Source organism: Pinus tabuliformis, chromosome 3_1 (assembly GCF_031772625.1).
Source record: "Pinus tabuliformis cultivar Carrire ecotype Pingquan chromosome 3_1, CPIR1, whole genome shotgun sequence".
NCBI classification, from domain to species: domain Eukaryota; kingdom Viridiplantae; phylum Streptophyta; class Pinopsida; order Pinales; family Pinaceae; genus Pinus; species Pinus tabuliformis.
Genome location: NC_142301.1, coordinates 342281942 through 342305503, shown reverse-complemented (window position 1 = coordinate 342305503; position 23562 = coordinate 342281942).

Sequence of the window (23562 nt, the reverse complement as noted above, 5' to 3'; positions counted from 1 at the left end):
ATCCTTTTCTTCTTTATGTTGAGCTACCTCTGTAGTCTGAGGATGAAACGTAGATGACAGTTTGATTTGTTTCCTAAGGGCAGTTATGTCTTCATCCCTCTTTTTTAATAGAGCTTGCACGCCCTTGGGATTAGAGGGATCATGTCCCATCTCTATGATAATCTCCTCCAAGGACTTGATTCTATTGTCCTTGGCCTGTGAGGAAGCCTTTTCCAACTCAAGTTGGGCAGCAGTGTTGTGCAAAGAATTTTGCAGTTTGTGAGCTAGCAATGTCTTATCTGCTATGGTAGAATATAGAATTTCCCCTGTCTGCTTGTGCAATTCAATCTGGTCCATTGGATGTATATCCTTGGCAAACACCTCCAGATTGGTTCTAATGTAATCAGTAGCTGATTGGGGTTGTTGAGTTGTAGGCCTGAAGTGACCAAGGGTCATCTTGCCTTCTTGGATGTCATAGGCCGCCATTAGTCTTTGCTGGTTGGTGGGAGCCATCCTTATTAACTGATTATACAGTTGGATTCTCACTGGCTCATTCCTAGCCTTTATATCAGTAAATGCTTTTTTAATGTTAGAGGGCTGTCGGCCTTGTTGTATTGTGGATGATACTTCCATGCCCCGCTGTCTCTCATGCTCCTACTGAAATGAGCTGGCCGATGTCTCCATGCTGGGAGGAACCTGCTGTTCAGTGGTTGTCTCTGGCATTTCTTCTTCTGAAAAAGGATTTAACCTTTGTCTCTTCTCCCCTTGCTACTCTGTGGATGTGCCTGGAGGTGTTTCTTGCTGTCTGTCCCTTTTCTTTGATCTCTCTTCATTGAGAGGTGTCTGCAACACCGGAATTTCTGTTACCTTTGTTTGTGTCGAAAAGTCTTGCCCTTGACTTTGTTCATCAGTAGAAACTGGTTGATCCGCCATTTCCTCTTGCTGTCCTAAATGGTGCACTTGCTCTTCTGAATGCTCTACCTCTTTACCTTTGTCTGTTGCTGCTGGTGGGACAGTCTGTTGGGCTGGTTGCTGGGGGGCCGTGGCAGATGAGGTGCCTACTCCAAGCTGCCGAGGAGCTGCAAAAGACACCTGTCCAAAAGATTCCAAGTCAACTGCTTTTTCAAGGTTTTTGATTGCTTTTTCTATTATCTCTTCCTTAGACAGTTCTTCAACTAGTGTGCCCTCTATCCATTCTGGTTGGTTGGCAAATTGTTCAATTTGGGGGATATCACAGTGTTCATATGCTGCAAGCTTGTATTTGACTCTTCTAAGGCTGATAAAGTGATTTGGGTCATAAGGTGCCCAGTAAAAACTTGTTTTCAATAACAGAAAATCTTTCAACATCTTATCTGCCTCCTTCCAGGCTTCTTCTCTTTTATTGAAAATAAATGGGCCCAATTAATGCCTGATTTTTAGCTGTGCCTTTTTGCTTTTGCCATAGAAGTGAAGCATGTCTGCATTGCCAAACTGCCGGAAGTATTCCAAGGCAAAGAGTCTCATGGGGACATATTTAGGCAGTCTGTAAGGGGCCAACTCACACCCATAAATCCTGATTATTGTGTGGTGCTGATAAAAATACCAATCTCCAATACTGTAGGTCTTGGAAAGTTGTAGGATTTTTTGCATTTTAGTAGTGAGTCTAGGGAGAGGAGTTCTTACTAGCAAGGAGGAAGCTGGGTATATGAACAGGTCAATGAACTCACAGTAGGTGTATGGAGAGTAATAAACATGGTGGCAAACTGATGACCAAAATACTACGGACCTTCGCCTCCCCTTAGCATCCAACCTTTTGAGGAAGACCGGGAAACTATCAGGCTGATAGTACAGCAACAAGTGATATATGTAGGAAGTATATTTAAACACCCTTTCTCTCTCCAGGTTCATGAATTGCTCATGAATTTTGTCAGCTATGAAGGTGGCATAATCATACTGGACAGCGGGGGGCTGCCCTGGAGTGAACATGGATAGCATTACCAAGATAACCTCATCAACATACTCACTGGTATTGAATCCTAAGATGCAGGATATCATATCTACTAGCAGTCTCCCTGTTTCATTGAACCAGACATGTAGATAAGGAGGAGGTTGCCGGGGCTGGTAATCTGGGAGCATGAATAATTGGCCAATTCTTGCGACCTCTGAGCTGGGCAGCTTAGTGCCTTGGTTAAGTAGAAGATTCATAGAAAGGGGCACCAGAGGTTTGCTTGGCTCAAAGCTTAGCATCTCATTTATGGATTGAGGGGTGATGTGAAACAAAACAGCCCCAGATGGAGCCAAAACTGCTCTTTGAGTGGGTTCATAATGCTCACAGCACTGATGGATAAAGTCTGGGAATACATTCACTTGTGGAAGATAATAGATGGGTAGGTTGGACTCCCAGATACCCATGTCATCAGTACCGCTTCTGTGTTTTCTCCTTATTTCACAGACAGTTTCAATGTGATATTTGTTGCTTATTTCAACTGTTTCCTTCATTTGATAATCCCTGTCGGCAAGGGGCAGCCATTCCAAGTCCCTATGTGGAGCATTCAGTGGTGCAATATTCAGGGCAACTGGGGTCTCCATGCTCCGACAATAACTACAGCTGGTTTAGGCCAGTATTTCAGCAAAGACCAGAATTCTGATGATGGTTTTCCGGGCCAGGAGCTCAGAGTTTTAAGCTCTGTGTAGATATGTTTTGATGAGCAGAAGTCAATGAAACGCAGAGTGTGCAAGGTTCTGCAATAAATTCACTGAGAGGGAGGAAATTGGAGGGCTTTAGCAGACTGTCTTCAGCGGTTCTGCGGACAAATTGGAGCTGGATTTTGAAGCTATGAATGGCAGCTTTGTCAAAGACAATAGAGACGTTGGGCTTTGGCCACAACTGAGTTATATGGTGAGGCAGAGAGGAAAAGGTCGCATGTGTCGATGTGCTCCAGGTAAATTTTGGTGTATTGGCAATTCTTGCAGAGAAAATATAAAAACAGGGTTACAGGCGTTGTTTCGGGTAAATACCTGGACTTAAGGCGCCGGTAACGAACGAGCAGGTGCAATGGAGAGCAATGGTGACAAATTGGCGTGTAGCAACAGCTCGTTTGATCGAATTTTGGGCTTAGGCGAAAAAACAACGTGAAATAGCATGCAGAGAGCTCCCAGAACTGAGCAGTGAAAATGACATAAAACGGTCGATTTGCGCATTTTTATGATAATTTGACACTTTTGGCGCTTTTTAACTATGACGTCAGCATGACGTCATTGGCGGGCTAGGTATGGAGGGTGACGTGGCGGGATGACGTCAGCAGGATGACTCGGCAAGGGGCCAATGTTTGTGCAGGTGATGTGGCATGGTGACGAGGCAGACACGTAGAATAGGATAGGCTACATGAGGCATGTGTACAGAAGGCGGAAAGAGGTTTCATCGGATCGCTTTCTGTATGGGGGAGGAATCCGTCAGAGCCCCTCCGATGCAATAGGAAATGGACAAGTGTCTTTGGGTACGGCGGAAAAACCGCCTCGCCATCGGAAGCTAACGACCGAGCAGCGGGGCGCCTCCGAAATCACCGAGAGCCGTCGGATGGGGAGGGCCCGATCCGACGGTGGACGGGACAATGATTTGACGGGATGTTAACGCACTGGGCCCACCCGACTGTTAAATCTTTATTCAGTGCTTCAGGGTCTTAAACTTTGGGTTATACGGGTTTAATGGGTTTACAAATGGGTGCGGTGGCTATTAATTTGATCAGATATCAAATTAATTCCAAAGGGAATGTATGCGCGGAAGAACTTAGTATAAAGTTCACGTGTGGGGGAGGGAATGGTGGTTGTTAATTTAACCAAATGTCATATTAACCCTGGGTTAGGACGCGGAAGGGTTAATGCCAAGCCCCAAATGAGCTTAGCATGCCCCGGACTTAGGAAATATGGCTATAGTGCCAAGGGGAGGGATTATTTAGTATCTTTTTTGGGAATTTCATACAGTTTTAGTAGTGAATAGGGATAGGGGAGAAATTAGGGATCTACATAGTAGAATTAGGAGTTAATATGATAATAGTGGAGTGGAAGAGGAAAGAGAACAATGGTAAGTCTATGAAGTAAAGATAGACATAGAGATTATGTGGAAGATGAAAACATGATTGTTACACAAGAAATGTGGCTTCTTTTCATGAAGAAATCCAAAACCTTGACTTAATGTTTTTTGCAAAAATGAAGTAAGAACTAGGACTTGTTGGGCAGATCCCAAGGTCCTCTAGGGGGATGTTAGTAAGGAACTTTTGAGAAGGAGGTGAGGGGAAATTAGATATGATTTTCAACATTCTGCCAAAAAAACACTGCTTTGATACCTCTGCCACTGATGAGATGAGCCTTCTTTGTCAATGCCCAAAAACTGAGGATGATCTTGCTTCTGCAACCCCAGGCTACCTACCCAGCCTAATATACCTAGCATTTTTTGTTACTTCAGGAAGGGTGCACTTAGACTTGCAAACCCTGATTGCCCCCTTTTTTTTTCTTTTAGACTATCCTTCTATCCAAAACTAGCCTTATTTCTTCCAAGGGCCCAGATTAAGCTATTGGGCTCCTTCATCTCTACCTAGCTACTAGTCTGCCAAGCTTAAACTGTTTGGCTTTCCTTTAACTAAGAAATCTTCAAAAAAGGAACTTTTGCAGTATGAAAAAAGATGAACATTTTTGGCACTCCCACTGTCAATCATGAAATATGAAACCTGGTGCAACAGGAGGCCAACAGAGCCAACCATAGAATCACGGGTATTTTTGGGTTACACAGAAAATACACACATGTACTATGTGTACTTGTCATCCCTCATAATGATAGTTGTGTGAAGGGATGTAAAATTTGATAAGGAGAAAACAATGCAGTGCTCTCTTGAGAGGGGGCTTTAGATCCCACCAGAAGAGGATATTTCAGCTCCAATGGAGCAACCTTAAGAAATTGTGGAGTAGCCATAAATTGAGGAGTAGAGAGTCGAGACAACCACTCACGCAGAACCATCCAGAGAAGGAAGGAAAAGAACCAGGGAAGCTGAAAGACTTGTGTAGGATGAGAGGGAGAATGTGGGTTCTCCTTCAAATCAACGCGGGAAGAGAAGGTCAACTGATCAGTACACTAGCTACATGGATCTAATGGCTATGCTTGTAAATACTAAGCCATCCTCTTTCAAGGAAGTAGTAGAGAAACCTATATGGGTTGACGAAGTGGTGGAGGAATATGAATCCATTGTAAATAAAAGTGTTTGGGAAGTGGTCCCAAGACCAACAGATAAATCAGTGGTGGGTTCGAGATGGATCTTCAAGGTTAAGAAGGAAGAAAATGGAAGCATAAAGAAGTATAAGGCCAAATTTGTGGCGAAGGGGTACTCTCAAGTTGAGGGAATTGATTATGAGGAGACATTTTCTCTTGTAGCAAGGTACCCATCTATGAGATCACTTCTTGCACTGGTTGCATAGAATGGGTGGAAGATCCACCAAATGGATGTAAAAACAACATTTCTCAATGGAGTTATTGAGGAGGAGGTGCACATTAATCAACCAGAAGTTTTTGAGAAATTTGATCGAGAGTATCATGTGTGCAGACTTAAGCGATCATTTTACGGTCTCAAACAAGAACCCCGTGCTTGGTACACAAGGATCAATAGCTATATCACTGGTTTGGGCTTCACTAAAAGTGAAGCAGATGCAAACCTCTATCATATCTTGGTAAAAGGTAAATTTATTATTATTGTCTTATATGTTGATGATTTTATTTTAACTGGTGATGAGTTGCTGATCAGATCTTGCAAGGAGGACCTTGTAAGGGAATTTGAAATGAAGGACATGGGTCTCATGCACTACTTCCTCGAGTTGGAATTATGGAAGGGCAATGGGAAACTGCTTGTCTCTTAAGGAAAGTATGCAAATGAGATATTATAGAGATTCTGCATGAAGAGTTGTAAGCCCATGGAGACACCTCTAGTGACCAAATGGAGGAAGGAGGATGCCACTTCAGGTAAGGAAGTGGATTCGACCATATATTGGTAGCTAGTGGGTTCACTCATGTATCTTGTAAAGACATAACCATATATGTGCTATGCAGTCAAACAACTAAGCCAAGCTATGGTTAGGCCAATCAAATTATTTTGGAAGGTAGTTAAGCATGTTTTATGGTACCTCAAAGGAACTACCCAGTTTGGACTATGGCATAAATAGACAGAGGGACTGAAGCTATGTGGCTTCACAAATGCAAATTGGGTAGGGAGTCCATTAGAATGAAAGAGTACGTCACATGGAATTTTTAGTGTTGGGTCCGCAACTATTTCCTGGTACAACAAGAAGAAAAAATGTGTGGTGCTCAGCTCGACAGAAGAAAAATACATGGCTTCCAGTCAAGCAACATGTGATGCGATCTCGATGAGAAAGATACTTTTTGGACTATTTGGTCAAATGATGGATCCAACTGTGATCTATTGTGATAATCAAATTTGCATCAATTTCTTTGAGAATATTGTATTTCACGATCGATCCAAGCATATAGATATCTGGTATCACCATTTATGGGACTGTGTGCATATGCGAATAATGTTGATTCAGTACATTTCGATAGAGGAACAAGATGCTAACATTTTGACAAATTCCTTGTCAAGAGGGAAGTTCAAGTTCCATGGGTGCAAGATAGGGGTGGTTGATAATCCCTTTCTTTGTCATAGGGAGTGTTAAAAAATGCAGCAAGAAATTCTCAATTTGATTTTTCCTTGATTAACTTGAGAAAATTTGAATTTCCACATCAACTATTGGGGGAATTTTGAGGACTAAAATGGGCCTCCGAAGAAAAATGTACAACCAAAAAAAACTTTATGAGAACCAATAGGATTCAAGATGATGATGTCAACCATCGGGGACGATTCACCATTTTTGGAGCAAAAAAGGTAAAAAGATTAAAAAATAATAAAATAATAGAACTTCTTTTTCAACTTATCTCCCTAAGGGTTTACTCAAATTTCGAGAGAGAGAGTAGTCATTAGATGCAAAATTTAATTCCTCATCCAAGGACTACTCATGTTGCATACTTTCGATGGACCCTACTACATGAAAAATGAGAAATATGTGAAAAAACGTGATTGCAATCACATTTTTCATGCATTTCTCTTTTTTTTTTGTAGCACGGTCCATCGAAAGTATGAAAAATGGGTACTCCTTGGATGAGGAATCAAATTATTCATCCAACAAGTGTTTCCACTCAAAATTTGAGTAAACCCATAGGGAGATAAGTTGAAAATACGAGTTGAAAAAATAGTTTTTTCATTTTTCCCTCTAAAATTTGATGATGTAATCTAATATTATTTTATTATTTCGACTATTATTTTATAATTTCCTTAGGAGGCCCATTTAAGACCTCAAAACTCCCCTAATGAGACAACTTGGATGCAGTTAACTTGTGTGAAATGGCTTGTATCACCCAATTTACTAAGTAAATTCGAGTTGGAGGAGTTAGAGTTTAGTTAAGCAACTGTAATTTCTAATTTGTAGCAATAAAAGTGAGTTATCTCAAGTTGTTTTCTGTTAAATTAGTTCTAACTGTTGAAGGAATTGTTGGAATCACGATTTCCGTTACACAAACCTGTAGGTGTTAGTGTATGAACACATCGCCGAAGTTAACGGATCCACGAGTGTTGGTTAAGCACATGTCAAGAAACACACGGGGATCACTGGTTTATCTAATGTCTAGTAATATCCCCCCCAGCACAAGATGGGTGTGATTTGAACTTGAGACCTTTGGCTCTGATACCACTTGTTGGATTCAGGATTGTCGTTACACCAAAAACTGCAGGTGTTAGTAAACGAACACATTCCTAGAGTTAATGAATTCGTGAGAGGCGGTTAAGCACATGTCACGAAACACATGGGGAGCGTTGGTTTTCCCAATGTCCAACAAGAACTAGTGGGAGGTCAGTTTTGGAGTGGGACTTCAATCAAACTCAGTGATCATCCACTTAATTGATCAATCAACCCAAAATAGCTAGTGCACGTAGAGAATTTGAGTTCCCCATCTACGGTGGTGATTCCAAGGCAATGTAACGTCAATTTTAGAATAGTCTTCAATGTGCACATGTTGCATGCAGTCAGATGATCAACCTTGGGAATTGTGTAATCCATTTTGGATAAATTTCTAAATAATTAGGGCCTATTTTCTTAGGAATTGCGCAAGGAAATAGGGGCTCAAGCAGAGACAAAAATTGACTGAGTCTGGGCCAGAGCTTCTCAGTTAGTAGAGAGAGAGGTTATTCACTTGCAGGTTGTGCTTAGTTGAGCAAAGCAATTGTAATGCATCTTTATTCATCATATTAATGCAAGCATGGATTGGGGTTTTAGCATATTTCTTTCCCCAGGAAAACTACTATGTGCATGTGTGTTATTGCTTATTGTATGTCTAGAATTTTCTTTCCAAATTGTGAATTAACTTCCTCAAAGCAATAGAGTAGGTTTGTGTCTTGTAATTTTGATTAAAAATTCATGAGAAGTTGCAAATATACACCATGATTTCTACATAAATAAGGTAAGAATTTTATTCAACTTATTATGAATTTTGTTTTTAAATTATTACACCGAAGGTGTTCCTATGATAGGTTTCATTGGGTAGATACAACTAATGAAAGAGGCTCGTTTTCTCTTCCTTTCTCCGAAGGTATTTCACTAGATGACAAGTACAATGATTAGATTTTGATTTCTTTTTACACTCAACCGCCTTAGTCTTGAACTCGCAAAGATGGTGAAGAATTTCTACCGCTCTTGTCGCGCATTATGTGGACCGTCTCAAAATTGTATTAGACCATGTGGAAAGTACAATGATTAGAGTTTTATTTTTTTGACACTCAACCACCTTAGTCTTGAACCCACAACATTGGTGAATAATTTCTATCACTCTCGTCGCATCTTACCTCAACCGTCTCAAATCCATGACATCCGAGAATAATTACTACCGCATTGTTGCCCCTATGAAGATATCTCTGGACAACAAAACACCAATTTTCAACTTAATGGTATGATGTTTGGGAAATAACATACGTGATGATGTTGAAAAAATATAAAGGACACCTAACAAAGAGCCTCTGAACTAACCATAAAAAAATTATGCAAAGAAGACCTTGACAAGAAAGTGTTATCATCCATTAGCGGGCACCAATGGCTAAGACCCCAGTTCATATCCTTTAGAGCGCTGACAGTCATGCAAGATTCTCTACATAAAAGAAACAACAAAATTCTATGTTTTGGCAGAAATGAATCCAAAAATTGTTAAGAACGTTCTATGTTTTGGCATAAATGAATCCAGGAAAACAATTTCTGCAACCACAGTTATAACACTCCAGGATAGTGACCCTCAAAGTATTGTCTTTATGAAGACACGCTTCTTTATTTTTTGCTCAAACCTGTCGAAGATGAGAAATATGAAAAAAAGACATTAGCTAGATGTAGCAAAATAGACATTATATTGTTAATTTAACAACAATTGGTTTACAGTGAGATGGACCATGCTTGTGGTTCAACCATTCCTAGATCGATGCTTCCCCTTGGTCTAGTGGAGTTATAACAAAGGATCCTGCAATTTAAACAAAAATGGATAGACACACTTACGTGTGTAATGAAAATGGCTAACACGTGGCTTGATGGTGAATACTTTAAAGAAATTTGTCACAAATAACAACCATGTGGCAAAATGGGAAATACCTTAAAGACATTTAGTGTAGGATGAATCTGGTCCCAAAAGTCATGGCGTAACTCCAACATCAATGTTTGAATTTCCACATCAATAGAAAACTTAGATGCAGTTAACTTGTGTGACATGGCTTGTGTCACTCAGTTTACTCAGTAAATTCAAGTTGGAGGAGTTAGAGTTCAGTTAAGCATGTGTGATTGCTAATTTGTAGCAATCAAAGTCAGTTACCTCAAGTTGTTTTCAGTTAAACTAGTTCTAATTGTTGAAGGAACTAGTGGAAGGTTAGTTGTGCAGTGGAACTTCAGTCAAAATTAGTGATCATCCACTTAACTGATCAATCAACCAAAAAATAGCTAGTGCATGTAGAGAATTCTAGTTCCCCATTATGTATATAGGTGTTGCATGCAGTCAGATGATCAACCTTGGGAATTGCATAAACCATTTTGGAGAAATTCCTAAATAATAGGTGCCTAATTTCTCAGGAATTGCGCAAGGAAATAGGGGCTCAAGAAGATGCAAAAATTGACTAAGTCTGGGTCAGAGCTTCTCAATTAGCAGAGAGATAGGTTATTCACTTGCAGGTTATGCTCAGTTGAGAAAAGAAATTGTAATACATCTCTATTCATCAGATTAATGCAAGTATGCATTAGGGTTTTTAGTAGACTGCTTTCCCCAGGACAACTACTGTGTACATGTGTTTTATTTCTTATTGCATGTCTGAAATTTTTGTTCTAAATTGTGAATTAACTTCTACAAAGCAATAGAGTAGGTTTGTGTCTTGTGATTTTGATTAAAACTTCATGAGTAGTTACAAATCTACACCATAATTTCTACATGGTATCGGAGAAGGATTCACACTAGAGAAGAAATTTCGAAGTTGTTTCTCATAAGGTTCAAATTTGAAGTTTAGTGCAAGAAGATCTCTTCAGAGCTTAGAAGATGACCTTCAAAGGATTGAGGCCAGAGTATGCCTTGGAATACAACTCTAATTTTACTGCATGGAGGTGGTATTGGATGACAATGGATTGCTAGAATACATCAAAACAGATGTTGCAAAACCACCAGAATCTGATGCCCATAACCTTGCTCAACAGAATAAAGATGTAGCCAAGGCAAAGAGAATAATCTTGGAGCGAGTACAGGACCACATTGTCTCAAATATCCGCAGAAAATAAGCTCCATTCCCAATGTGGAGAATAGTAGTGACCATAGGAAGTTGGCACTCAAGGATACACTTTGTAGTATCAAGATGCAGAAGAATGACACTATTTCGCAGTATCTAAGTAGGTTCACAAAATTTCATGATGAAATTGGTGGGGTTGATGTTAATGTTTTAGAATATGACTTGGTAAGACTAGCCCTTCTAGGCCTTCCCAAGAGCTAGCATAACTACCAAGATTCGGTGAACGAGAGGGAGAAACTACCAAATTGGGAATGCTTACGATCCAATTTGGTATAGGAGGAAATAAGGAAAAATATTAGAAATGGGACTTCATCGAAGGCCAAGGATGAAGAAAAATTTGCATTGGTTGGAAAGGGAAAGAAAGGAAAAGGGAAGAAATCTCTATCCAAACCAGAGTCAAGCCAAGGGGGAAAGAAGAAAGATTTGTCCAAAATTAAATGCTTCCATTATCATGAATCTAGGCACTATTGCATGAAGTGTCCACACAAAAAGGAAAGAAATAAGACCTCAAGAGGAGAAGCATGTGAAGCCTTGGCTTCTCAGTTCGAGCTTGAATTTACCCTTATCGGATGCATGGCCAACACAATGATGGGGAACGTGTGGTACTTGGACTCATGTGCATTGTTCCACCTGACAGGGTGTAGAGAGTTTTTCAATGACCTAGAATAGAAATACTTGCATATGCACATTGAGATGGGGGATGACAAAAGGTACAACACAACCAAGCGTGGTACAATCACCTTTTAGAAGGAGTTAGGCTCCCCTATCCGGCTCAAGGATGTCATGTCAATTCTAGACCTAAGGAAAAATCTCATATTTGTTATAGTTTTAGAAGAACGTGGTTATGATGTGATATTTAGAAAATGAAATGATTTCTTGAGACACATAGCCACGAGATAGGTGAAGAAAATCGGGGTTTGTGTGAAGAACTTGTATAATCTAAATGTGGAAGATTGTGCTGCATTTAGCATTAAGGCAAAGAAAGTGCAAGGTCATGATGTTGGTGAACTTCGGCACAAGAGACTTGGCCATTTGCATCATGGTGCCATGAATATTATGTAACAAATAACCACATGCATCCCCAAAGGAGCACTTGAGCAACAAGATGTATGCAAAGAATGTGCTTTGGCGAAGTACACAAAATCCACATTCCATGATTGGGACAACAAAGCACATGTAGTCCTATAAAGTATCCACTCTAATGTGTTTGAACCTTTCTTGACAACCTCCACTGCTAGACACAAATATTTTTTCATTTTTATTGATGACTTCTCATGGAAGTGATGGATCTTCTTCATGCAGAAGAAAGAGGAAAATTTCTCCAAGTTCGTAGAATTCAAGGAATTGGTTGAGAAGGAAACCTACAAGAAGGTGAAGGCTCTCAGGAGTGATAATGGAGGTGAGTACGTGTCGAATGAATTTAAAAATTTATGTGCAAAAGAAGGCATTCGACGAGAGTTGACAACACCCCACAATCGACCACAGAATGGGGTGGATGAGAGAAAGAACCATAGTATTGTGGGAGCATTGAGGGCGATGTTGCATGACCAAGGCCTACTTCTACATTTGTGGGTTGAAGCATGCAACATAACAGTCTATTTATAGAACCAGAGTCCTCATCGGATTCTGGGCATGATTACACTGGAAAAAGCTTTCTTGGGGAGGAAGCCGGATATGTCGCACTTCAGGATTTTTGGAACCTCTGTTTATTTCCATGTCTCTAAAGACTAAATGAAGAAGCTTGAGCCGACCACATAATTGGGGGTATTTTTGGGTTACACAGAAAATTCACACAACTACCATGTGTACTTTCCATCCCTCATAATGATAGTTATGCAAAGGGATGTAAAATTTGATGAGGAGAAAGCAATGCGATGCTCTCTTGAGAAGGAGCTTCATATCCCACTAGAAGAGGAGCTTTTAGCTACAAAGGAGGAACCTTAAGAAATTGTGAAGTAGCCACAAATTGAGGAGCAAAGAGTGGAGACAACCACCAAGTAGAACCATCCAGAGAAGGAAGGAAAAGAACCAGGAAAGTTGAAAGACTTGTACAGGATGCGAGGGAGAATGTGAGTTCTCCTTTAAATCAATGCAAGCAGAGAATTTCTCCTGATTGATACACTAGCTACATGGATCTAATGACTGAGCTTGTAAATACTGTGTCATCCTCTTTCAAGGAAGTAGTAGAGAAACCTGTATGGGTTGATGCAATGATGGAGGAATGTGAATCCATTGTAAAGAAAAGTGTTTGGGAAGTGGTCCCAAGACCAACAGATAAATTAGTAATGGGTTCGAAATGGATCTTCAAGGTTAAGAAGGAATAAAATGGAAGCATAGAGAAGTATAACACCAGAGTTGTGGCCAAGGGGCACTCTAGGGTTGAAGGAATTGACTATGAGGAGATCTTTTCTCTTGTAGAAAGGTACACATCCATAAGATAAATTCTTGCACTGGTTGCATAGATTGGGTGGAAGATCCACTAGATGGATGTAAAAACAACATTTCTCAATGGAATTATTGAGGAGGAGGTGTACATCAACCAACCAGAAGGTTTTGAGCCATTTGATCGAGAGTCAATAGCTATCTCACCAATTTGGGCTTCACTAAAAGTGAAGCAGATGCAAACCTCTATCATATCTTAGTAGAAGGTAAAGTGATTATTATTGTATTATATTTTGATGATTTTATTTTAACTCGTGATGAGTTTTTGATCAAATCTTGCAAGATGACCTTGCAAGGGAATTTCAAATGAAGGACATGGGTCTCATGCACTACTTCCTCAGGTTGGAAGTATGGAAAGGCAATGGGGAACTGTTTGTATCTCAAGGAAAGTATGCAAATGAGATACTACAAATATTCCGCATGGAGAGTTGTAAACCCATGGAGACACCTCTAGTGACCAATTGGAGGAAGGAGGATGCCACTTCAGGTGAGGAAGTGGATGCTACCATTTATCGACAACTAGTGGGTTCACTCATGTATCTTGTGAACACACGACCAGATATGTGCTATGTAGTCAAACAACTGAGCCAAGTTATGGTTAGGCCAAGCAAATTATTTTGGAAGGCAGCTAAGCATGTTTTACGATACCTCAAAGGCACTACCCGATTTGAACTATGGCACAAATAGACAGAGGAAGTGAAGCTATGTGGCTTCACAAATGTAGATTGGGCAGGGAGCCCATCAGATTGAAAGAGTACATCAAGTGGAATTTTCAGTGTTGGGTCCACAACTATTTCTAGTACAACAAGAAGAAAAAATTTGTGGCTCTTAGCTCGACGAAAACAAAATACATCACTGCTAGTCAAGCAACATGTGAGGCGATTTGGATGAGAAATACACTTTTTGGACTATTTGGTTAGATGATGGATCCAACTATGATCTATTGTGATAATCAAATTTGCATCAAGTTCTTTGAGAATCTTGTATTTCACGATTGATCCAAGCATATAGATATCTGATATCACCATTTACAGGACTATGTGCATAGGTAGATAATGTTGCTTCAGTACATTCCAACAGAGGAACAAGATGCTTCAACTGCCTTGGTCTCAAACCCATGACATTGGTGAATAATTTCTATCACTCTCGTCGTGCATTACCTTGAATGTCTTGAACCTGTGACATCCGAGAAGAATTAATACCACATCAGTTGACCCTCTGAAGATATCTTTGGAAAACAAAACACTAATTTTCAACTTAATGGTATGATGTTTGGAAAATAACATATTCGATGATGTTGAAAAAATATAAAAGCCACCTAACAAAAATCCTATGAACTAACTAAAAAAAAATATGCAAAGAAAACCTTAACAAGAAAGCGTATCATCCATTAGTGGGCACCAATGGCTAAGAGCCTAGTTCATATCCTTTAGAGCGCTGTCAGTCATGCAAGCTTCTCTGCATAAATGAAACAACAACATTCTATGTTTTGGCATAAATTAATCCAGAAAAATTTTTGCAACCACAGTTAACTTGGAAATATAATTTCTACTTGTCTCAGTTGTGACTCTTTCTATGTAAAGGAGTCTATTCCTATTCCTTAGGAGTTGTTAAGATCTATATGTTTCCTAGAATGGTGTGTGGTTGAGATATTCTCTCAACCAAGTGATTGTGTGTTAAAGTTAGTTCAACTATCTTGAGACAACACTTCATGTATATATGTAATCTGATCAATATAAGTTTATTGTGCATTATTCAATTTTAAGTTGGTATTAGAGCCTGTAAGGGTCTGGGCCTTGGTCACTTTTGGCTAAGGGAAATAAAAGAGTATATTTTGTTTTAATATTTAGTTTTTCCATCGAGTAGGGTTCTGAGAGTCAAGGGAGGGTGCTTTTGTTGATGGAGCATCTAAGAACTATGTGCGACTGATGTTGCTACTAGTAGTGTTTACTGTCGGGTCTCAAAGAGCCCGTTCTAAAGAACGAAAAAATGGTGTGGCTGAAGAATTATTTTTTTGAGGTGCTTTTAGCTAAAGAGTAATGCGGTATGGCTGTAGTCCATTCCCGTTGCAGAGTTTCAGGGTCGAACTTTGGTAGACCACCCTCGTAAAGAATGGACAGCCACCAGGTGCTCTGACGGCTCCTCGTGAGCCTCTTGATGCTTCAATTATTGTAGTTGCAGGGCACGTCAAACTATGAGACATGATGTTTCATACGATGTATATGCATTGAACGTGTGGGTGTTTAGGCCTGAGAAGTGTCTTTCTGCGCTGTGATCAATCCATCAGATAGGAGTGTTGTTTGCATTGCAGGTTGATGTGTAGCCAACGAGTGGACACGAACATTTTACATGGTATGAAATGAAGAGATGTGAAGAGTTCCAATTGTAGCTATCAAATTCTCCTTGAAGAGCCACCGATCTGTGTGTAGAGTAGACCTGAGTGTGGCATTAATGAAGGTTGGAGATTCAATCTGTGTGTAATATATCTAAGGGGTGATGCGATCTCCAATGTGTAGCATGTCGACCCTTTTGGGTGTGAGCCCTGTCTCGTTGTATGAACCAACGTATGAGCTAGTGTGAGACAGTGTGAGCCAACATTTTGATGTTGTATGCAACCTGTGTGAGCCTACACGTGTTTGAAGTAAAAAAGGAATGTCAAGCATGGTAGACGTCTGCCATGTGGAGACACTATTAGTGGTAGAGTGTATGGCGTGATCAGTAAATGATGTTGTCAGTTGACCTACGGTGGTGTAGTCAACCTATGTGGACGCGGTTCAGTTGCAGAACGTGCCGCTCGGGGTCAACAATAGTAAGAGAAATACAGTGTGGGATTCGACATCCATTTTTTGCCTCAATTGGTGGGGCACATGGAGACTCACAAGATTGTTGCTTGGGTGTGGATTTGAGCAGTGATTGCAAATCCGTTGACTGGTGTGGTGAGCGTGATCTATTTTAAGGCCTATCTATAATTTTCTCAGGGAGAAACGATTTTTGTTTATTTTGATAGGAATCACTATTGCATCGACATTCTTTATTTTTTAGCTTGGTTTTTTAGCATCTAATGTTAATGAAAATGGAAGGTTTGTGCTCGACAAACCTCATCAAATTGTTTATGAGACTCTTGTTTCTCGAGTTGCTCATTTCTTCCTTAGTCTGTCTCTCTCCTTAATTTTTATTTGGTAGATTTGCGGAGATTTTTACTTTGTCTATAAGGGTGGAGGAGTTGTCGAGGATGCAAGGAGACTTATAAATTTGGGGACTTAGAGCCAGAGGAAGAGAAAAATTAAGCTTTTCAAATAGCTGTCTAAAGTCATTTGTGGGCAAAGATAGAGAAATTTGATGTTTTGTTCATCTAAAATTTTATTTTTTATGTCTTGGAATCATGGATAAAAGTATTGAGCCTTATTGAGCCTAGCTAACTCTATGCAGGTAAAGTTATTTTTGTAGAATTCATGACTCTAACAAAGGATAGATTAAGTATGGAGTTCCAAGATTTAATTGACAAAGACAAAGGTGCCCATGATGTGAACAATTTCAAAAGATGAAGTAAAGGAGCAGCAATAATTATTTAAGGATCATGGAAAAATAAGTTAAAATCTGTGTGAGTTTGTGAAATAGACTCATGATGATGGTGTATTATGTGTCACATACATTAGTAAGCAAGTCTATGTAACGTTTTGTAGTGGTCTTTGTAAACTATGTACCTGGTAACTCCAAGAGTTGGAGTTTATAATGTAAGCCTAATGAGGCATGTCTTCCCCCATAAAGTTTGTGGTAATCTTCAAACCACTTTGTAATTGTAGGTTTGTGGTTAGCCAGCAACCACTTTGGAAGTGTAGGTTTGTGGTAATCTAGAAACCACATGTGGGAGTGGAGTGGACAGGGATTCCTGCAAGTATGCTTTAGGGTTAGCCGACAAACCCTGGGCATGGTTGAGGGTGAGCCAAGAAAACCTTGGGCATGGTTTAGGGTAAGTCAATAAAACCCAAAGAATGGTTATGGGTAATCAGAGAAAAGCCATAATGATGATGATGGAGGGGGATTTACAGGTACAGGTACACGTATGTAGTTATAATGGTTGACATAACCATATATGCGAAGGGCATCCTAGTAGACTGGCAGTTGTAGTGGTTGGTACCCATGCATTCGGTAGATGGTTGTTCCTTTATGTGGACGTCGACATATTCTTTTGTCATGTTTGACCACAACTAGACTTTGCATATTGAGATTGAGACAAGTAGTCATTAAGGGGGGTGACTTGGAAATATAATTCCTACTTGTCTCAGTTGTGACTCTTTGTTGGGTCCCTATAATACTAGTGATTACCCCATTACTATTGTAGTTATACCCCTTATTTATATTGATGTACCCATGTAGTGCCCATATTGTTACTATTGTGCCACATAGAAGCCCACTATTGTTATTGTTGTGCCCTACAATATTATTGTTATGTAGGCTTTGATTGTATTGGGACCACTTAGACTCCTATATATAGAAAGGAGGTATTTTCATTTGTAGCATCCAAGAATTGTTCATTTATGTAATGTAAAGGAGGTTGCCCCCTCGAAGAGGCTGAATTCTAAGGCGTGGATCTCTCTTTTCTATCTTTTTTTGAGCTGGTTTCATAACATTTGGTATCAGAGCTTTGGATTCTAGGGTTTCGCTGCTCCAAACAGGTCATCGTGGCATTTTCGCTATAACTTTTTTTCTGTGACGTTTCAGAAGTCGCAAAAAAAACCCATTTGAGAAGAAATCGCGCTGAACCTTGGGTCCAAATTTCAGAGTTTTTCGCGCGATATTTGCGGAGATATGATCTGAGGAAGTTGGTCTTTTTGCAGACTCTTGAATTACACTCAAAACAGGTGACCTAGGGAAAATCGTCATAACTTTCTTTCTGAGCATCGGATTGAAATTTCATAAGAAGGTACAGAAAGAGGACGGACTGTAGTTTTCTCTTATATATTTTTCAGAGTCAAAGGTTGAAACAGTGACACGTGGCACGTCTTCCAAGTTCGCTCTACTGAACTAGTCTATAATCAAGTAACTGTGGGAGATTTCGCATAACTCTTCCTTGGAGAATCCAATTTGGGTCAGACTTGTGGCATTGGAAAGAGGACACAGAGGGCTACTACAGGTCACAAATTCAGAACTAGATAATCAGAAAGTACAGAGATACATCGGAGGCAATATCGAGCTCCTACAAAGTGAAAAAAGGTGTGTAGATTTTCTTTAATTTTTGCTTAAGCTTGGTTTGAAAATTTATTTTGAAGGTATTCAAAGGGAATATTAGAGAATTATTATCGGTAACTGATGCCACGAGGAAAGAAAATGCAAACACCTAGTAAGGAGCCTGAAAGCTCTAGCATGACTCATGAAGAAGAAGAAGAAATGCTATATGATATATCAAAATTACAAGAACAAGTGCAACGAGTGTCACTTGCACAAAAAGCAACAGAATCTAAAATGGATGGTTTAAGGAAAGATGTAGAAGCTAAGATGGATGGTTTAAAGAAAGGTGTAGAAGCTAAGATGGATGGCATGGAAGCTAAAATTGATGGCATGGATGATAAGATGGATAACTTGCTACAAGAAATAGTCACTAAGGGTGAAAGAGTACCAAAGGAAACTCATGATGAGAACAAAAGAAATATTAATCATGATTCCATAGAATCTAATGTTGGATCGAAGACTCACCATGTTCCAAAAATCGATATGAGGAAGTTTGATGGCAAGGATCCCGCCACATGGATATTACAAATGGAGCAATTCTTCGATCTCAATAATGTGCAAAACACACAAAAGGTACATATGGCAACTTTATATTTGGAACCAAATCAGTTTGTATGGTATCAATGGCTTTGTTCTCGTAAACAATTTATCACTTGGGCAATTTTTACGGAAGAATTGATAGCACATTATGAGGATACAAAAAGCAACACTTTTTTTAGCCAATTGATGAATCTCAAACAAAAGGGTTCAATAATGGAGCACATTGAGGAGTTCCAAAAATTGAACATAAGGATAAAAGATATTCCAGAGGAGCATAGGATTGATGTGTTCATAGGGTCTTTAAAGGATAATATCCAACATGATGTGCGCCTTTGGGAACCTGATTCATTAGAGAAGGCATTCAGGTTAGCAAGAAAAATGGAAAGCAAAATTATGGCAACTAGGAAGCATACCATTCACAACTATAAAGATGGAAGTGTTGTTGACCATAGTCTTCCACAACCTACAAGGTTGACACCACAACAATTGGAAGAAAAAAGAGCAAAAGGGCTTTGTTACAATTGTGATAGCAAATACACAAAAGGTCATAAGTGTGCTGAGAAGAAATTATTCTACATAGATTGTGAAGAGGAAGAAGAAAAGGAGCAAGAAAGGTCAAAAGAAGAGGATATATTCCAGGAACAAAGCCTATATGAAGAACAAATAAATCCGACCATATCTTGTAATGCATTGGCGGGAATTACCACTCCTCAAACCATCAAGATAGAAGGACAAATCAAGAAGAAAAAGGTGATAGTGTTGATTGATTCAGGAAGCACCCACAATTTTATTCATTGTAGGGTAGCAAAAGAATTGAATTGCTTCCTATATCCAGCACCAGAGTGTCAAGTGATGATTGCAAATGGAGGAACAATAAATTGCTCTGGAAAGTGCCATAATATCAAGCTATCCATGGGAGAATATGTATTGACTAGCCCAATGCTTTCCATTCCAATGGGAGGTGCTGATGTTGTACTAGGAGTCCAATGGCTACAATCCTTGGGTACAATAGCTTTTAATTTTCAAGAACTTTTCATGAAATTTTCTGTGGAAGGAAAGGAAGTTGAATTAAGGGGTATTGCAGGGAAACCAGGAAAGATAATCAGCTCTAATGGTATGACAAAGCTTCTAAAAAAGGAGCAAAGGGGTGTAATTGCACAATTATGTTCGCTAGATGTTTCCACATTAGAATCATCTATTTCTCCAGATCTCCAAAAAGTCTTGGACAATCATTCCAAGGTATTTGAGACTCCCAAAGGTCTCCCACCTATGCGTGATCATGATCATGCTATTCATCTGATTCCAGGAAGTGTTCCTCCAAACATCAGGCCGTACAGATATCCCTATGTTCAAAAAAGTGAAATTGAACGTATGGTTGCAGAAATGCTAGAGGCTGGTATAATTCAACCGAGTCAAAGTTCTTTCTCTGCTCCAGTAGTATTGGTGCACAAGAAGGATGGATCATGGCGCATGTGTCCGGATTATAGGGAGCTCAACAAGCTCACTATTAAAGATAAGTTCCCCATTCCTGTCATTGATGAATTACTGGATGAATTGCATGGATCAATTTACTTCACCAAGTTGGATCTTCGTTCAGGATATCATCAAATCAGAATGAAGATTGAAGACATTCCGAAAACGGCATTTAGAACTCATGAGGGTCATTATGAATTTTTGGTCATGCCTTTTGGCCTTACCAATGCACCTTCAACATTTCAAGGTTTGATGAATTCAATTTTCAAACCATTCCTTAGAAAATTTGTGTTAGTATTTTTTGATGATATACTTATCTACAGCAAGTCTTGGAAGGATCATGTTGAACATGTCGACAGGGTGCTACAACTATTGGAAGAGAAACAATTATATGCCAAAAGATCCAAATGTTTCTTTGGAGTCCAGGAGGTGGAATATTTGGGTCATATTGTATCTCATGAAGGAGTTAAGGTAGACCCTACCAAAATTAAAGCCATTAAGGAATGGAAAATCCCCACATCCATAAAGCATTTGCGCGGATTTCTTGGGTTGACAGGGTATTATCGCAAGTTTGTTAAGAATTATGGGAGAATAGCAGCACCTCTAACGACATTATTGAAGAAAGATGCATTTTCATGGACTCTGGAAGCAACAAAGGCCTTTGAACATCTTAAAGAGGCAATGTGCCAAGCACCCGTCTTAGCTACACCGGACTTCACAAAAACCTTTATTGTGGAATGTGATGCTTCAGGAAATGGAATTGGTGCTGTTCTAATGCAAGATGAAAGACCCATTGCCTTTGAAAGTCGTCCAATCAAGGGAAAGTTTCTAAGAAAAGCTATTTATGAGAAGGAAATGTTGGCAATACTCCATGCACTTAAGAAATGGCGACCCTACCTAATGGGAAGACACTTCAAGGTAAAAACAGATCATGATAGCCTTAAATACTTTTTAGAACAAAGATTATCCTCTGAAGAGCAACAAAAGTGGGTCACAAAGATGTTGGGTTATGACTTTGAAATCATCTACAAAAAAGGGAAGCAAAATGTGGTGGCAGATGCACTCTCAAGGAAGGATGAGGATGTGGAAACATTGTTGTGCGCTATTTCTATCATCCAACCAGATTGGATAAATGAAGCAAGGGAGGAATGGAAGAATGACGAAGAAGTATGGGCACTTATTCGAAAGCTACAACAAGATTCCAATACGTCTAATACATTTAGCTGGAAAAATGATTCGTTATGGTACAAAGATCGCTTATACCTCTGTAAGAATTCCCAGCTAAAACAAAAGATTCTTATGGAATTGCACACTTCTCCCTTAGGAGGGCACTCAGGATTTTTAAAAACTTACCACAGGGTGAAGAAGGAATTTTTTTGGGATGGCCTTAAATCAGATATTCATAAGTTTGTGGCAGAATGTTTGGTTTGCCAGCAAAATAAAGTTGAAACAATTAAGACACCGGGTCTATTACAACCTTTACCCATTCCAAGCCAACGTTGGGAGGAGGTATCAATGGATTTTATCACAGGTTTACCCAAGTCTGAGGGAAAGAGTGTCATCATGGTGGTAGTTGACAGACTTACCAAGTATGCACACTTTTGTGCATTATCACATCCATTTAAAGCCAGTACAGTTTCTACTGCATTTATGGAAACAATTCAAAAGCTACATGGAAACCCAAAGATTATTGTAAGTGACAGAGATCCCATTTTCACTGGAAATTTTTGGACAGAATTATTTTCTTGTCTTGGTACTCAGTTAGCTCATAGCTCATCTTATCATCCTCAATCTGATGGGCAAACTGAGATAGTAAACAAATGTTTGGAAGGATACCTTCGTTGCTTTGTATCTGATAAACAGACACAATGGGTCAAATGGTTGCCTCTGGCTGAATGGTGGTATAACACTTCCTTTCATACAGCAACAAAAATGACCCCATTTATGGCACTTTATGGGTATCAACCACCATCCATCACATCATATTTAAGAGAAAATTCTAAGGTTCAGGGAGTGGAACATCACATCGAACATCAACAACAAGTCCTCCAACTCTTAAAGGATAACCTTGTGTTGGCACAGAATAGAATGAAACAACAGGCAGATCAGCATCGCAGTGAAAGAAGTTTTGATGTAGGTGATTGGGTATTCTATGTAAAGGAGTTTGTTCCTATTCCTTAGGAGTTGTTAAGATCTATATGTTTCCTAGATTGGTGTGTGGTTGAGATATTCTCTCAACCAAGTGATTGTGTGTCCAAGTTAGTTTACCTATCTTGAGACAACACTTCATGTATATATGTAAGTTGATCAATATAAGTTTAGTGTGCATTATTCAATTTTAAGTATAGTCACCCCCAAAGGACTATCTTTATGAAGACATGCTTCTTTATGTTTTGCTCAAACCTGTCCATGATGATCAATGTGAAAAAAACTCATTAGCTAGATGCAACAAAACAAGCATTATATTGTTAATTTAACAACAATTGGTTTGTAGTGAGATGGACTATGCTTGTTGGTCCAACCATTCCTAGATCAATTCTTCCCCTTGGTCTAGAGGAGTTATAACAGAGGATCCCACGATTTAAAGAAAAATGGATAGGCACACTTTCGTGTGTAATGCAAATGATGACAACATGGCCCAATGGTAAATACTTTAAAGACGTTTGGCACAAATAACAACCATGTGGCCCAATGGGAAATACTTTAAAGACATTTAGCGTAGGATGAAACTGGTCCCAAAAGTTGTGGTGTGACTCTGGCATCAATGTTGGTCGTATTGGTCACGACTTTGAGGATTACATAGACATAGGGTTACACATATAATTTACTATGTGAGCATAAATAAGTCTACAGTTTCCCCTCAACTTTTAATCATTAAAATTTTCAAACACATTTCAAACGAAGGTGAAATTTATGCAACCGAATACTACGAAAAAAATAATTACGAAGATAATTTCTCTTTCACACATATTTAAAACGAGAAAAAACACCAACTAAAGGCTATCTTCTTTCTCAACATTTATTAACGAAT